Here is an 18152-nt window from a genome sequence, read left to right as displayed (position 1 = left end):
GGGTCATTATGATATATTAAATACAGATTATCGCGCAGAATCTGGTCATATCTGGCTTACTTGAACACACACGTCACTACACAACAAATAACGGCGCGCTTGTTCATGTGCATTTGTAGATTAAAAGATGTTCTTTGTACTGTATTGATCCGTCCACCTAAAATACATTTTTGGTGAAAAGGATGAAAGAGGAAGGGAGGAGATGCTGGATTACAGGATTTTTGTTTGAATAAGAAATTAATGTATGAAATTCAAATTTTATTTAAAAAAAATTGGCCAGTGAGTGAAAACGTTAATTTCAAACCCTGATTATATGGATGTATTACAGCAGCATGAAGACCACAGGAAGGTTCGTCAGATGATGATTAAAGCTCAGGTCACTTAATTGACAGGTATTAACATTTCTCCTATAATTCCTTATTAGAAAACAGGCTTGAATGAGCCAGTATATAGTCGTCATCCAGTAATAATCACTTTAAAGCTGTAAATTGATCATTTTTGAGTTCATATTGAGATCTGACTTTGGATTGCAGACTTTGAAATGTGAGCACAGTTTGAGAAACTCACTTCTGAAACTCTAGTGAAGTTCCCTAATTCATCGAGATATATATATATATAATAAGAAAGATACTAAAGGTGTGCTTTTTCTTTCCTGTGGGTCTATTCATAAATTTCTTCCTGTGCTTTAAATGCGAGTCTAGTCGAAGTGAGAAATGTGTGCTGGATCAAACTATTGTAATTTGCATAGTTGTCACACTCCGACTGCAGCGTTGCACTCTGGGTAAAATGTAACACATTTGACTTGTCAAAACGCGCACCGCTGCGATTATCAGGAAACCAGCTTCAATGACACACGTTTGGATGTGTGATATCACCCCCACTTCTCTTATTTAATTCTCTTTCTCCCCTGTGCGCTTCCCTCCGATAACGACCGGAAAGGGTTTGCGTGTGTCTGACATGTTCGGAGGATTGAGTTAGTAGCTTATCGTGTGTATTAATGCCGTCTGAACGGTTCGAAGGCTCACCGAGACGTGTTGTTTGTCTGTAAGGCTTCATCTGTCGTGTTTTTACTGCTGTTTGTGTATTTCACACATCTCTCATGCACAAGAAAATAAATTGGACTTAGTTTATGTGGATTCAGGCAAATTAAAAAGCAATGACAGATTTTTTTCACTTTTTGGGTGAACTGTCTCTTTAAGGGAGCAGATTTGGTTTTAACTTTGGTAGAACGTTTAATTTTTTATATTAGTTAACCACATTACACTGTAAAAAATGATATGATCAATAAGTTATGACAACATATTTTTTTACATTGCTTTAACTCATCAAAATAAGTTAAGCAATTTTCAGCTTTTTTATGTTATACAAGATTCAACAACAAGATTAACTGACTTAAACATCCAAGTTGATTGTTATTAAAAATCACAATTTTACAGTGTAGTTAACATGAACTTCTACAGCATTTATACATGCAAAACTTAGTTAATGTGGGTAAAACTTCAGTTTGAGGACTAATTTTAATTATTAACTTGCTATTGTATTGGATATTGTCTGTTTATTAGCACTTATAAAGTACATTTTATCCTTTATCCCTTAATCCTATGATATCTAAACTGAACAATGGCCTAACTAACTATTAATAAGCACTAATTAGGAGTTTAATGAGGCAATTAATACTGAATATTTGTTCCCCAAACTAAAGAGTGAGCAGTATTTTCTTTTTCCCAATACGTTTAAATAAAAATAAAAAATCTGTTAAGGTTAGTTAATGCACTTTGAACAATGAACGATTGTATTTTGATTAACATTTACAAATAAATGCTGTAGAAATGTATTGCTCATGGTTAGTTCATGTTATCAGTGCATTATCTAATGAGAGTGTTGTAAGTTAACACGTCATTTCTTGTGTAGTAAAATGTCCCTAACAATGTGAAAGCTGAGCATTTATGAGTGTGGATACACTTTAGTTTGTGAGATATAATATCCATGTGTGTGTGAAGCGAACTGAAACGGTTTGATCCTAACAGAAACACAGCTCGTCCCGTCCTCATGCTGCAATCCTGTGCAACTCTCAGATGAATGTAGAGGTCAGAGAGTTTGTGCTGCGTTTGATGGGACACATCGATCATGCGCTTAAATAGGTCTGGATGGATACCGTGTGATTTCTCTTGTAGGAGGATAGTGGTGCGTTGCTATCAAAGAGAATATTACACTCTCAAGTTTGTTCAGGTCGGCATGTTGCAATAACTATAACTGTGATCATATTCAGTGAGCTTTGATTGAGCCATTTTTCTTTGCGTTACAATTCCTCCCCTTGTTGTAACATGATGTGTGGAAATGTATTTAATGTGAAAATTGTTCTGTTTTCTTCCATTTCTAAATTTTAATCTGTTGTAGTTTATTAAAGCAATAAGCCATGTGTTACAGTGATTTTACCATGCTTGTTCTTATGCATACAGGCGAAACTCGAAAAATTAGAATATGGTGCAAAAGTTCATTTATTTCATTAAATCAACTTAAAAGGTGAAACTAATATATATAGACTCATTACATGCAAAGTGAGATATTTCAAGCCTTTATTTGTTATAATTGTGATGATTATGGCTTACAGCTTATGAAAACCCCAAATTCAAAATTAGAATATTGTGCAAAGGTTTTCATATCTGTAAGCCATAATCATCACAATTATAACAAATAAAGGCTTGAAATATCTCACTTTGCATGTAATGGGTCTCATGCATGAAACATGAGCAGAACGAATTTTTGTGTGAATCGTGTGTAAAGTGGTTCTGGCGTAAATTTTCGGATTCATTAAAATGTTCGTATTTTCCAAATGTTAGTTGGTACGAGAGAAATCTACACCTGCTCCCAGCCACGCGTAAATAGTGCGTTTAACATCCGAACGTTTTGCTCATTAATGCATTTTAATTCACCTTAATCGGGTACATATTTGCACAGCATTTAGAAAAAATATTATATATAGTAATTACATCCGGTTTTTCCTTTTACTTCTGGGACTGTTTGATTAACAGATGAAACTCCAGTAACTGCATCTGTAATGATGCCAAGCTTCTTTCTTTAGGACCTGATACGCCACTATGTACGCTTGAACATAAAATGTGGTGTTTTGAATGAACTTCTGATAATAAAACTTTGATTTCTGCTTCTGAGAAATGTTTCTTTTTCATTCGCTTTTGAGAAGACATGTTGAAATCCTTCGTTTGGTGTCATAATATGATGCCCATATATAGTTGTCAGTCGGATTTAATGGGCGGGGTTTATGGTAATTGAGAATGAGCGTGCACGCGCGTCCCATTTACGACTGATTGGAATTCATTAACACACACACACACATTTCACTATCACATCTGACGTTTACGAAGTATTTGTGAATCAGGAGATGAGTTTTCGGGAAGGTCTCTTTACGCGCAAATCACTCTCATATTTACTCGTATATTTACGAATGTTTCATGAATGAGACCCAATGAGTCTATATATATTAGTTTCACCTTTTAAGTTGAACTACTGAAATAAATGAACTTTTGCACGAAAATCAAATTTTTCGAGTTTCACCTGTAATGTGAAGTTGAAGGCGATGGAAAGGCGTAGCGCCAAACAGGGAGTGATAACTTCTTTGCGGTGCGTAGATATCAGAAGATATCTTAAAAATCAGAAGAAAGATCCAAAAAGCTCACAGGATGTTATTGTCCAGAGGCCACAAATAAAGTACAAAAAAGTGCAAGGTGTTCAACCCTTCATCCGTGCCACGTGTTACCAAGCACACACCTGTGGTAATTTACACACTTTTTTTTACCGTAATCAATGTAATATACCGGAATCTGACTTTATCCCATAGAAAAATATTTACATAAACATAATTATACATGCATATCACATCAATCATCTATTCAAAACTTTGAAAATTCAAAAAATCTGACCATAAATATTCTCATTCGCATTATTAAATATCACAAAAAACTATCATAACAATACCTACACGTCACATGATTAGACATTTAAATGCATAGTAAAACATCAAAATCAACCAACAATTGCGAGTTAATTCCTCATTCATGCCCAAAGGGTATGGACATATAACGTCAAAAATCCATTTACATTTTGTCTGACACTTTTTTTGCACTATATTTGTGGCCTCTAGGCCAAAAAAGCTCACCGGATTTTATTGTCCAATGTGAAGTTGAGAAGTTTAACCATAATGTAACGCATTACCTGTGAATTTGTACAGCGAGAACATGTTTGACGAGTAGTTTCAGGTGTTTAAGTTTAATTAAATTGTGCGTTTGAAACAAACTGACTGAGAAAAGTTACATTTTGAGCCATAAAGTTGGTGCATAGTTGGAGTAAAAGGATGTGCTGACGAGCCAAAGCAGTTTCAGCGTGCCTCAGTTAATCAGAATCCACGGGCTCTGCTGTAATAGACATTGATTTCGTCTAAGCGTCTCGCGCTTCGGCTGTAATTAACCCTTCACCCGCCGCGTGTGTTTAACCGGCCCGTTCCATCCGTTCCTGCGCACACGTCTTAATTACGCATTTGGCAGCGTCGGATTGTTCCCCTAAAAGTCAAAGCGCTGAACACTAAGTGATGTATTGGCAGCTGTCGGAATCGCTCGGTTTATTTGTTTATTTTATTTTTGTTTTATCTGTTTTTTTTGTGGAAGGCGTTAACTGACCTCAGCAGCGTCAGAGCTGTTCATGCACCTGCAGCGAGGTCACGAAACATCCAGTCCATTAACACACACACACACACTCACACACGTCCGTCCCACGTCTCTGTTGGTGTTGTGGTTAGAGATCCAGAGTGTGGTTAGATAGAAAACGACGCTGTAATTGCAATAAAATGGCACTTTTGTGTGTGTGTGTGTGTGAGCGTCAAACTCCTCGCTGTTACGCAAGTACACGTGTTCCAGTTGTAAGTGAAGTGGTCTTGTGTCCAGTGCGCTTGTGGAGGGTTTGACATTCTCAAACTGATGAGGAACTGAATATGGAACACCTGTAGACACACACACAACTCATTTATTAATATTAGTCTGTCAGTGCATTAACTAACATGCACTAACAATAAACAGTATCGGTACACCGTTATATTGTTTGTGAGTGTGCGCGCGTGTCTGAGAGTGTGTATGAGAGAGAGTGTGTGTGTATGCGTATGTGTGGGAGTGTGTTTGTGCGTGTCATGAGAGTGTGTCATGAGTGAGTGTGTGTATGAGTATCATAAGTGTGTGTGTGCGCGTGTCTGAGAGTGTGTCATGAGTGTGTATGTGTGCGCATGTCTGAGAGTGTGTCATGAGTGAGTGTGTGTATGAGTGTCATAAGTGTGTGTGTGTGCGCGCACGCCTGTGTGTGTCCGGGAGTGTATCGTACGTGTGCGTGTCTGAGAGTGTGTCATGAGTGAGTGTGTGTATGAGTATCATAAGTGTGTGTGTGCGCATGTCTGAGAGTGTGTCATGAGTGTGTATGTGTGCGCGTGTCTGAGAGTGTGTCATGAATGAGTGTGTGTGCGCGCACAAGCGCGTGTGTGTCCGGGAGTGTATCGTGTGTGTGTGTGTGTGCGTGTCTGAGAGTGTGTCATGAGTGAGTGTGTGTATGAGTGTCATAAGTGTGTGTGTGTGCGCGCACAAGCGCGTGTGTGTCCGGGAGTGTATCGTGTGTGTGTGTGTGTGTGTGTGTGTGTGTGCGTGTCTGAGAGTGTGTCATGAGTGAGTGTGTGTATGAGTGTCATAAGTGTGTGTGTGCGCGCACGCATGTGCGTGTCCGGGAGTGTATCGTGTGTGTGCGTGTGTGCGTGTCTGAGAGTGTGTCATGAGTGAGTGAGCGTGTGTATGAGTGTGTGTGTGTGTGTGTCCGGGTGTGTATCATGAGTGTGTGTGTGTGTGTGTGTGCGTGCGCGTGTCTGAGAGTGTGTCATGAGTGAGTGTGTGTATGAGTGTCATAAGTGTGTGTGTGCGCGCACACGTGTGTGTGTGTGTCCAGGAGTGTATCGTGCGTGTCTGAGAGTGTGTCATGAGTGAGTGTGTGTATGAGTGTCATAAGTGTGTGTGTGCGACTGTGCGCGCACACGTGTGTGTATGTCCAGGAGTGTATCGTGTGTGTGTGTGTGTGTGTGTGTGCGTGTCTGAGAGTGTGTGTATGAGTGTCATAAGTGTGTGTGTGCGTGCGCGTGTCTGAGAGTGTGTCATGAGTGAGTGTGTGTATGAGTGTCATAAGTGTGTGTGTGCGCGCACACGTGTGTGTGTGTCCAGGAGTGTATCGTGCGTGTCTGAGAGTGTGTCATGAGTGAGTGTGTGTATGAGTGTCATAAGTGTGTGTGTGCGACTGTGCGCGCACACGTGTGTGTATGTCCAGGAGTGTATCGTGTGTGTGTGTGTGCGTGTCTGAGAGTGTGTGTGTGTGTGTGCGTGCGCGTGTCTGAGAGTGTGTCATGAGTGAGTGTGTGTATGAGTGTCATAAGTGTGTGTGTGCGCGCACACGTGTGTGTGTGTCCAGAAGTTTATCGTGCGTGTCTGAGAGTGTGTCATGAGTGAGTGTGTGTATGAGTGTCATAAGTGTGTGTGTGCGACTGTGCGCGCACACGTGTGTGTGTGTCCAGGAGTGTATCGTGTGTGTGTGTGTGCGTGTCTGAGAGTGTGTCATGAGTGAGTGTGTGTATGAGTGTCATAAGTGTGTGTGTGTGTGCGCGCACGCGCGTGTGTGTCCGGGAGTGTATCGTGTGTGCGTGTGTATGAGTGTGTGTGCGTGTGTGTGTGTCCGGGAGTGTATCGTGTGTGCGTGTGTATGAGTGAGTGTGCGTGTGTGTGTGTCCGGGAGTGTATCATGAGTGTGTGTTGTGTTCAAAAGGGGAGGGGAGGAGGTGCTGGGGTCACTGGTTTTGTAGGAGAAGCCTATTTAGGGAGCACCAGCTGGGAGGAGAGTCACACACGGGTCATTACGTGTGTGTGTGTGTGTTTGTGTTTGTGTGTGCAGGTGTGCCCTATGAAGGAACTCATGGCACCATGGAGGGATGCAAGTGCTCAGTGACACCTCATTTCACCAGCCGCCTACACACACACACACCCCTCAAATCCCTTTTTCATATGTATGAAGTTCTAGAGTTTCTGTCTGTGAAGTTTGTTTACAGAAAAACTCTGTCGCCCCACTGCAAAAAAAAAAATCATAAGTCAAATTTTCTTTAGTTTTGATAGTTATGTGCCCCTCTTTCATGCTGTATGTAGGCTAGGGTTACCGTTAGCATGGGTAGTTAGCATGAAACTCATCATGGACCACCAGACTTTTTGAGGGACTTGGTGTCAGAAATCCCAGATTTAAAGCGTCCATCTTCTCCTGCAGTGGCTGAAAGGCTCATCTCTCTGTCCTTCATCAGGCTTTCAGTCTCTCCAGAGCGACTCGCCATCCTGACCAGGCGAAGGGAACATGGGAAGGTTTTCCCAACGTTAAATAGGGTTTATCAGATCATGAAGACCAGATTAACACCAATTACTGTGAGGTTTCTGAAAGTCTTCTCCAATCCCGAGTTCTTTTTCAAACGTCTCATTTACATTTTTACACTGTGCTTCAGAATGTATTTACAGTAACTTATGAAATATGCTTAAAAAACGTTTCTTTTACGTCAAACAAGACTGCAGTGACTGACATTTAGGAAACTGAATACTCCACTGTATGTAAAATTCAATATTTATGTATTTTATAAATGAATACGCTAAAATATATACACTTAAAATCACATTTTTGTAAATTTTTTTTAACAAAATATGGTCGGCGTTGATTAAAGATTAGCTGGAATTTCTTATTTATCTTTAAGTGATGAAGAAAGTTCGTCCTCCTCGGTGAGATTTTTATGTACCCTTTTAATGACCGTTTTACTGACAAATTTATGTATAAATGAAATCCAAACTGATTGAATTTGAAGTCATTTGGAGTTTAATTGTCATTGAAGTTAACAAGTTCAGAGCGGAAAAATAAAGGCATTTTAATGTGAAATAATTTAGTAAGATTAATTATCCCTAATCAAAGTTATTTTATCCACTTGTTATAAATATTATAGTCGATGTGTGATTTGCATGAAATCAATATTCAACATATGAACCTCAAATAAGGAATCATAATCTATTGTAAGTTTCTAAAGTTGTATGTTTTCACATAATGTGTGTGTACTGTGTATAATTATTTTGTCTCATGCAATATTTGCATGTATATACTGTATATATATTTATATATAGTTTATATAAATATTTTGTGTATAATTAACACATTTTTCTTAAATATATACGTGCATATGTGTGTATTTATATATATATATATATATATATATATATATATATATATATAGTAATTATACACAGTACACACACATATATATAATGTAAACACAAACTTTTATTATGGATGCGATTAATCGTTGCACAGCCCTAATTTGTTTATATTATTTTAGGAGAAAAAAACAAACAACAAAAACCTCCAGGTTAGAAAGAAGAAACTCACACTGACTTACAGCGTTATATTGTGTGTGAGTGAGTCTGTGTGTGTGTCTGTTTGAGTGTGCGCGCGTATGTGTGTGTGTGTGTGTGTGTGTGTGTGTGTGTCCAGGAGTGTATCACACTGGCTCGGAGCGAAGGCTCGTCAGTAATGCGTGTGTGTGGTGTTTGTGGTGGTAAAGTGAGTGTGTATGTGTGTGTGTGTCCAGGAGTGTATCACACTGGCTCGGAGCGAAGGCTCGTCAGTAATGCGTGTGTGTGGTGTTTGTGGAGGTAAAGTGAGTGTGTATGTGTGTGTGTGTCCAGGAGTGTATCACACTGGCTCGGAGCGAAGGCTCGTCAGTAATGCGTGTGTGTGGTGTGTGTGGTGTTTGTGGAGGTAAAGTGAGTGTGTATGTGTGTGTGTGTCCAGGAGTGTATCACACTGGCTCGGAGCGAAGGCTCGTCAGTAATGCGTGTGTGTGGTGTGTGTGGTGTTTGTGGAGGTAAAGTGAGTGTGTATGTGTGTGTGTGTCCGGGAGTGTATCACACTGGCTCGGAGCGAAGGCTCGTCAGTAATGCGTGTGTGTGGTGTTTGTGGAGGTAAAGTGAGTGTGTATGTGTGTGTGTGTCCGGGAGTGTATCACACTGGCTCGGGGCGAAGGCTCGTCAGTAATGCGTGTGTGTGGTGTTTGTGGTGTTTGTGGAGGTAAAGTGAGTGTGTATGTGTGTGTGTGTCCAGGAGTGTATCACACTGGCTCGGGGCGAAGGCTCGTCAGTAATGCGTGTGTGTGGTGTTTGTGGAGGTAAAGTGAGTGTCAGAGGAGATGCGCTTCAGCTTGATGTCATTACAGACATCTGTGTTTGTCAGGAAACGCTCAGAAACACTGGTGTTTGTCAGACGGTGTGTGAGCGAATGCAAGCTATGTGCTTAAAGACGTGTCCTGCATTGGCGAGGCGCTGCATCATGTTAAAGTCACTCGAATTATGTGCTCAGGACATTTAAATCATAAAAGAATTTGCATAAACATTAGCAATATGCAACTAGTCAACTGTGCTTATTAATATTTTCTGTTCATATCTCTGGTTTCTACAAAGACGAGCAAGACAATAAATGTGTGATGCAACATATTTTTTTGCAGTTTTATTAATATTTTGAATGAGCTTTTACAGTTTTAGCTTTCAAGTTAATTTTAGTTTAATTTTTATTAATTTCATTATGTGCTTTTGTTAGTTTTAAATATTTAATTTAAATATTTATCTATTTAGGTTCAATTGATTTGTATTTCAGTGTCAGTTATTTTCATTTCCAGGTAATAATTTATTTCCAACATTTCAAATTTTTGTTTAATTTTAGTTTTTCAAAAAAATTATTTGATTTGATTTCAGTTTAGTTTTCATCGTTAATTTTAGTTTCATTTGTAGTCATTTCATTATGTACATTTGTCATTTTAGTTTTTTTTTTAATATAGCAAAGTTTTTCTAGTAATATTTATATTTGACTTTATTTCAGTTTAGTTTACATTGTTAATTTTAGTTACATTTTTAATAATTTCATCATGTTGTTTTTGTCATTTTATTAGTTTCTTTAAATATATCTATTTAGGTTTAATTTACTTGTATATCAGCTTTAGTTTTTATGTATTTCAAGTTAATAATTTTAGTACTTCAATTTCAATGAACAGAAATGTTTAATAGTATTAGTTAATGATAATAACCCGTCACCGATGACGACAGAACCAGATTCTGACCCAGTTAACTTTGGATCTCCACAATGCTGTAGTTTATCAGGTGTACATCCACATTTATTCTCTGCGAGTCTCTGTTGATGGCCGTCAGAGTGTGTGATCGATGATCGGATGGCACATGTTTGACAATGAGAGAGAGAGACACTCTTTGCCTGTCTGTCTCTCGGTCTCTCTCTTATTCCGCTGTAATTATGATCCTCCATCTCGTGTTTTATGAGTCTAACAGCAGGTCGAGGATCATAAAGCCACAATAAAGCTAACCTGAGCACCACACCGGATACATGCTGGGAGAAACGTGGACTAACTGGAGAGTGTGTGTGTGTGTGAGAGAGAGAGTGTGTGTGTGAGAGAGGGAGAGAGAGAGAGAGAGAGAGAGAAAGAATGTGTGTGTGTGTGTGTGTGTGTGTGTGTGTGAGAGAGAGAGAGAGAGAGTGTGTGTGTGTGTGTGTGTGTGTGTGTGTGAAAGACTGTGTGTGTGTGTGAGAGAGAGAGAAATAGTGTGTGTGTGTGAGAGAGAGAGAGTGTGTGTGTGTTAATTTGTATGTATATGTGTGTGAGCGAGAGAGAGAGTGTGTGTGTGTGTATGTGAGAGAGAGAAATAGTGTGTGTGTGTGTGTGTGTGAGAGAGAGAGTGTGTGTGTGTTAATTTGTATGTGTGTGTGTGTGTGAGAGAGAGAGAGAGAGTGTGTGTGTTAATTTGTATGTATATGTGTGTGTATGTGTGTGTGTGAGAGAGAGAGAGAGAGAGAGAGAGAGTGTGAGAAAGAGAGTGTGTCTGTGTGTGTGAGAGAGAGAGAAATAGTGTGTGTGTGAGAGAGAGAGAGAGAGAGAGAGAGAGAGAGTGTGTGTGTGTGAGAGAGAGAGAAATAGTGTGTGTGTGTGTGTGTGTGTGTGAGAGAGAGAGAGAGAGAGAGAGAGAGAGAGAGAGAGAGAGAGAGAGAGAGAGAGTGTGTGTGTGTGTGTGTGTGTGTGTGAGAGCAACATGTAACAGAATATAAACTGGAGGCAGCCCGATTCAATTCCACCCCAGTGTTTTTACAAAGACCAAAAACAACTCAAAACAATTAATTTTATTTTACAAATGTGGGAGAATTCAAAGGCTTCATAAGAGATCAAGGCCAAAACACACACACACACACACACACACACACACACCCTCTGACTAGCAGGCAGAAACTAACTAAAGCTACGAAAGAACAATACAAATACACCAACTCCCTCACTAGCTTAACCAGGAGACCAGAAAGAGCAATAACACACACTCACACACACCAGTTACAACAAGAGTGTTAACACAACAACACTGAAGAGAAACTCAATCAACAACGTATAAATCATTAGTAGTAAAGTTGCATATGAAATATACTAAAGAAAGAAAAGTGAGGATGAATCTGTGATTATTGACAAATGTCCATCTATACTTTATTAATGTATTCCTTGTTTTAACAGTTGAAACCGTAGATCACAGCGCTAGCAAAGGCATGAAATCATTCTCAAGGCCCTTCCACACCGAGTGTGTTTTTGCGTATTCGTGATTCGGTGACTCTGAATTCGCCTTTGGCTAAGCCCCGCCCCCTTAGTTACTGTTGCTACGTCCGACAAACAAACTTCATCTGGGCTCTGGTATCAACATGGCTTATGCTGTGGCAGCTCTTCCGGCTGAAACTTTATCACACTTTTATAAAGCAGCAAATAAAGTGTCCAATAGAAGTAGGCAAAAGCGGCTGCGATATACGTTCGAAGGCTATATTCACGACATAAACGCAGGGAACAACAAGGCATCCAAATAGAGGCAAAAGCACACCGGTCATAGTCAAAAAATGAACCACCGCATATCCTACTAATGGAGACGGAGGCTGGGACTCACAATATCAAGGAGCAACACTGTTCATGCAAAGCTGGAGGTCTCTATTCACTTCTATAATCGTTATTACACAGCAAACGGACTACGCAAGTATAACGTTGTATTTATTAGCAGCGTGTGCTAGACGACACTTGTCAGGGTTTGACTTCGGTTTTGGGAAGGGAATAAACGCACACCCCCCTCCAACCTCTCTGGGAAACGCGTATCTGTGTTACAAATGCCCCAGGCACAACGTTTAACCATATTTTTGATAAAACTACAACGCTAATAGCCTGCCGAGACCAAAAATATGAGACGCCTGTGTTAAAGTCAATGGAGCGCTGTGAAAAAGTGTCGGACCTCTGTGGGAGCTCGTTCTTGGCTGCGCTGTGATTGGTCAATCTACATTCTAGGGTGTGGCTTAGCCAAAGGCGAATTGTCAAAACCACATTCACACCGCTCGCTACGGATGCGGAAACACAGAAAATCGAACCCGATCCGATTTTTTTTCATGATGGACTATAAAAGACTGTAAAAATGCTACAGTGAAAACTGTTAATTGGTTAACAGAAAGTTTCCGTACTATATACGGTAAATAACTGTGATAGATCTAATGGTACATTAAGATCTTAAATTTACTTTTTTTTTTTGTAAAAAGATGTATTAATTTAAATTTACAGTTTTTGAAAGTGAAAAAGAACAACTCATTGTCCACTCATCCCACAATTCCCTGCGTGACACTTCACATTTGATGTATTTTTGTTGAAATAACTATGTTTCCTCATAGTTGTTTTCTATACATTAGGGTTTTATGTTACATTTAATGTTGTTAAATTAATGTTTATTGCATTTTTTAAATTTCATGTGTGTTACCATGATGGTGTTTAGTGTGTGTGTGAATCACACTGTGCAGCTTCTATATACTAATATCAACTGTCTTGTGGAAGAGTTGCTTGTGTTGAGCTGTGATTGATCATGTGACTCTCATCACTGCTGTGATTGGTGGTTGTCAGTATATTACAATGGTACAAAACAGATATTAATACTTCAATAGGTTGGTAAATTAACGTTATATCAGATAATGAAATGTAAATTTTAAGTAAAACCAATAACGCTGCTACCGTATTTTTGACGGTAAAGTTCTGGCAACCACAGCTGCCGTTTTTTTAACCGTAAAAATGACGGTTTATTTTAAACAGTGTATTTTTTAACGTGCAGGAATTTCGGACTCGGTGTGTACGGGCCTTCAGAAATGCAATAACTGGTAAAAATGACGACAGTAAAGCGTTTAGATAAAAGCATCTTTCGAATGCATAAAAGCAAACCATGTCCCGCAGAAAACTGTGCTAAACGAGTTGTCAAATATAGGGACGGTTGAGAACGAGGCCTTATAAAGTCTAAAATACACGTGCAATCCGTGTAAATGAACGAGCTTTCTATATTTTCTTCTAAATCTGAGCGTGCATAAAGATCGCAGAAATGCATCGTGGAATCAGGAGGCGTAAATGAGACGTTTAATGATTTATCTAATGGAAGAAAATGAATTTTGGGAAAGACATCAAAGAAAAAAGGACGAGAGAGAGGCGTGTATCCTGTGACACACACGCACACACACACACACACGTGTATCCCTTTAAATGGGAAAAGCTGAGTTTATTGCTGGCAGGTTGGTCTGTTCAAACTCCAGCCAAATTCAATTTGAGCTTGTAATTTCTAATAGACTTTAAAGCAATGCCAAGGTTCGAGATGATGGCTTAAATTGCTTTGCTAATAGGAATATGCCAGTGTGCTTTTGTGATGTTTAATTATGAATAATTGTTTCTTATGTTTATCCAAACAGATTCCCCCTCACTCGCCCCGTTTGGATCCGAACTCTAAGAGGACAGACGCATCGACGCGTGTGAAACTCCACAGGTACACACGCACACACACACACACACACACACACACACACACACACACACACACACACACACACGTGCTGTATTATCAGCTTTATAATGTGCAAAACATAAACAAGCTGCATTTATAACAATAGTGGATTGCAACACACACAAATAAAAATAAATGGTAACAAAGAAGTTTCTACGTTAACGAGCATTTATTAATCTAAGTTAATATCTGTACTATTTATTAACACATTAGAGCTACGATTAACAGTTGTATCTTTATTAACCAACGTTAGCAAATATTATTGAAATACTGTAATTTGTTAGTTAATTTAAGTAATGTTCACTAGTGGGACTTTTTTTGTAAAATGTTACCAAGTTGCTAATGCATATTTTAGGCATGATATATCATACCTGGATGACTTTTCTCAACAGTTGCTCTTTTACAGCTCAAAACACTTTTACAATGTATAAATATGTTAGATAAACATACAGCAAACCCAAATGAGACAATCGTTGCTGAGAAATGTTTGACTTTTGATTGCACACTTTAGGATCGCGGATTTCATTGCATCGCCGTCGATGAGAAACTATCAATTGTGTTGATTTGAGATGTTTTTTTTCTTTCCTGTGTCAAATCTAGAGACTAAAACTGGACTCTGAGATTCTGGTGTTTTCTTAAAGTAGGTCATCTCCGTTACACACACACACACACACACACTTTCTCTGCCAGGCTGGTACAAAAATAATACTGCACTGCCTTCTGTGTTGCTAAAACCAGAAACGACACACACCTGACAAAGAGATTCTGAAGCAGCTGTGCGCACACACACACACACACACACACACACACACACACACACACACACACACACATACACACACACACACCTGCCTGTCGTCAGCTGATGGTCACTCTATTATAACTGTTGTTCATCTGTAGCAGATTTACTTGCCATCAAATATTTACCAAGTGAATGTGGGTCATTTCGCTTCTGCAGAAAGTCTTTTAATATGCGAATTAATGCATGTGTCGTAGTTTAAGAACGTCATTCTCTGAGAGGGTTTTGGTTATTTACACAATGACAGGACGTTCATAAAGAGCTAAAGCTAGACAGGTTACATGAGGACGTCAACCTGAAGTTGATCAAATGCTTAGATGCCGTGCTGATCTTTTCCCTCCAAAATGATGTCCTGGATGATGATGTCATTAAGAAACTGGCTTTTGTTAGTTCAAGACATTTTACATTTCGTTAGCCTCATAACATAATTGCCTAAGTCATATTTCAATGTCTTTGGAAAACAAGAAAAAAAACACAAAATGAATATTTTACGGCATGGAAAGTGACATTTAGGACACAAGGAAAACTATAAATTGATCATCAATTAAAACAATATTTGAAATATTGATTAGAGATAGTAACACTTTACAAGGTTTGTTAATGCAATGCAGTTATAGTATTTATTAATCTGTAATGTTAGTTAATACAAATGCAACTGTTCATGTTATCGTTACATTATACAATTATTTTTATTGATACTTCATGTTAACTGATTAACTAATGTTAAGAAATGGAACCTTGTTAGATTATGAAACACGTTGGATGTAGATGTGAACATTTTCATATTCCAAACCGATATGATTTCCATCTTTAATAATATAACTGCTCAACATTAAAGACTCGTACTGTATATTGTGGACGTTAACGCGATATTTCATCCGCAGTGACTCGCGTATGTTACACGAACAGTCCATCATTAATGTTTGCATGTCGGCGCTACAACTACGACAGAAAAACACGCCGCAGAAACACCTTTAAAAACAAAAAAACAACAAATCCAGCAAAAAAATAGTGCTGCAACAAAGAGCTGCTGCCATTTTCTGCCTCGCTTTGATTAATGCTTTTTTTTCTGCCTAATAAAAGGTTCACAAACCATCTGTTTTACTCCCTAATGCCTTGCCCAAAGGTTCCTCTCTCCTATTTCAGGCAACGGGCCAAGCAACATTCCACACACACACACACACACACACACACACACACACACACACACACACACACACACACACACACACACACACACACACACACACACACACACACACACACACTCGCCTATTTTCTCTTTCGTCTCCCCTGTAAACAAGCTGCCTCTCTTTTTAATCTGCCGCTGCCATTTTCTTCTCATCGTTATGCATATTCATCGCCAGTAAACATTTTCATCGACTACATTTAATATCCTGCACTAGCAATTACTGCTGGCTGTTGTGTTGTGGAGTCTCTCGCCCGTCTCTCCCGCTAACAGCTGGCCCGCAGATGCGGCCCGGGGCCAAACGCGCACAATAAAAACCTACAAGATGCCAGTGGAATTTGTTTAAGAGAAGACGGCCTTTTCTTTCTCTGTTTGCTTTTCGTTTCCGTCTTTCCCGTGTTCACACGTTCTCTCGTTCCGTCTGACTTTGACGCGTTGTGTTTTATAGCTGTCGGTCTGGATCCACACAGTGTCGATTGAAATCCACTGAGACGATAGACCTGTGGTCGTTTGCTTTGGTTGTGCTGAGTAGTTGAGTGGTCACGATTTAATGCGTTGAGTATTCATCAGGGCTGTCATAGTGGACTAAACCCAAAACAATAATACAAACCTGTGTCACTTGAACTTGAACTGAAATAAAAATACTTATTTCAGTTAGTTGCCAATGCAACGTTTCTCATTTCGTTTAGTTTAGCTTGATGTATTAAAATAACTAAAATGAAAGCTGATATAAAAACTAGCGGTCAAATCGATTGATCGCATCCAACATGAAAGTTTGTAAGAATACTGTGTATTATATATTTGCTAAATTTTATGTTAGATGCGATTAATCGATTCAACAGCCCTAAAATTAATAAAAACTATATAGACGTATTTAAAAAAAAAAATCCTTGCAATAGAATTACTCAAATTTCAATTAAAAACGAAAATATAAAAACTAATTCAAAATATTAAAACCTACTGTACAATAGTATCTCAATGACACTCAAATAACCCCTAGAATCTAGTGAATGTTTTCTCATTAATATATGTTTTTATGTCTTTTGTGAAATCCCTTCATGACATCATCCACAGGAAGCGACACCATTTTGGATGGAAATCAACAGCACACACTTATTTTTGCACGTTTTCAATAGTACACAGAGCAGTATGAGGGTGAGCAAAGTGAAGGACGAGATCATGTTTGGTTGGTTTGTGTCTCTCAATCAATCATGTGTGATCAAATCGCACGAGTCGCGATAATTCCAACATGCCAGAAGATGATCGAATGGGTCAAACCGGTGGAAACTGACAGGCTAATTATGAAGCAGTTCTTCTCATTTCAGAAGTCCACTGACATGAGGCATGAGATATTCATGGATCTCCCCCTCGGTGCAGGTGTGCGACTGCGGAGAGAGAGAAAAGAGAGAGCGAGAGAGTGTGTTATTCATCCCCAGGGGGCACTGTTAGCCCTCCACTTCAACATGAACAACCTGCACCATGTGGCCCCCACACACACACACACACACACACTCCAGCTGCAGAAGGTGGTGGTGACAGACATTCATTTGGTGCTTCATATCATGACACAAAAGACATCTTCCATCAAGAGTCCACACGCCTCCCGCTCATCTGCAGATCCGAGCACAGGTGTCCGTTCCTGCAGACACATCATGCGTGCAAGTAGCACTTATGAGTGGAAAAGTTACAGTGATAATCTAAACTTGACATCAAACCTGCCTTCTATATGACACCTTATACTATATGCTTTGTAATTTACGTATATACACTATACCAGTCAAAAGTTTTGGATCGGTAAGATTTCGGTAAAGTCTCTTCTTCTCTCCAAGGCTGCATTTATTTGATTAAAAAAACAAAACAAAACTATAATATTGTTTAATAATAATTATGACAATTTAAAATAACTGTTTTCTATTTTAATATATTTTAAAATGTAATTTATTCCTGTGATCAAAGCTCATTACTCCAGTCTTCAGTGTCACTTGATCCTTCAGAAATCATTCTAATATGATGATTTGATGCTTCACAATATTACTGTTATTTATTTATTTTATTTTTATTCAAATAAATGCAGCCTTGGAGAGAAGACAAGACTTTACCGAAATCTTACCGATCCAAATCTTTTGACTGGTAGTGTAAGTACCATGGTACTTTTATTACCAAAACATCAGAT

The sequence above is a fragment of the Rhinichthys klamathensis genome, unplaced genomic scaffold (assembly GCF_029890125.1).
Source record: "Rhinichthys klamathensis goyatoka isolate OS25496 unplaced genomic scaffold, OSU_Roscu_1.1 h1tg000151l_1, whole genome shotgun sequence".
NCBI classification, from domain to species: domain Eukaryota; kingdom Metazoa; phylum Chordata; class Actinopteri; order Cypriniformes; family Leuciscidae; genus Rhinichthys; species Rhinichthys klamathensis.
The sequence above is the reverse complement of the archived record's forward strand: the minus strand, read 5'-3'. Positions refer to the sequence as shown.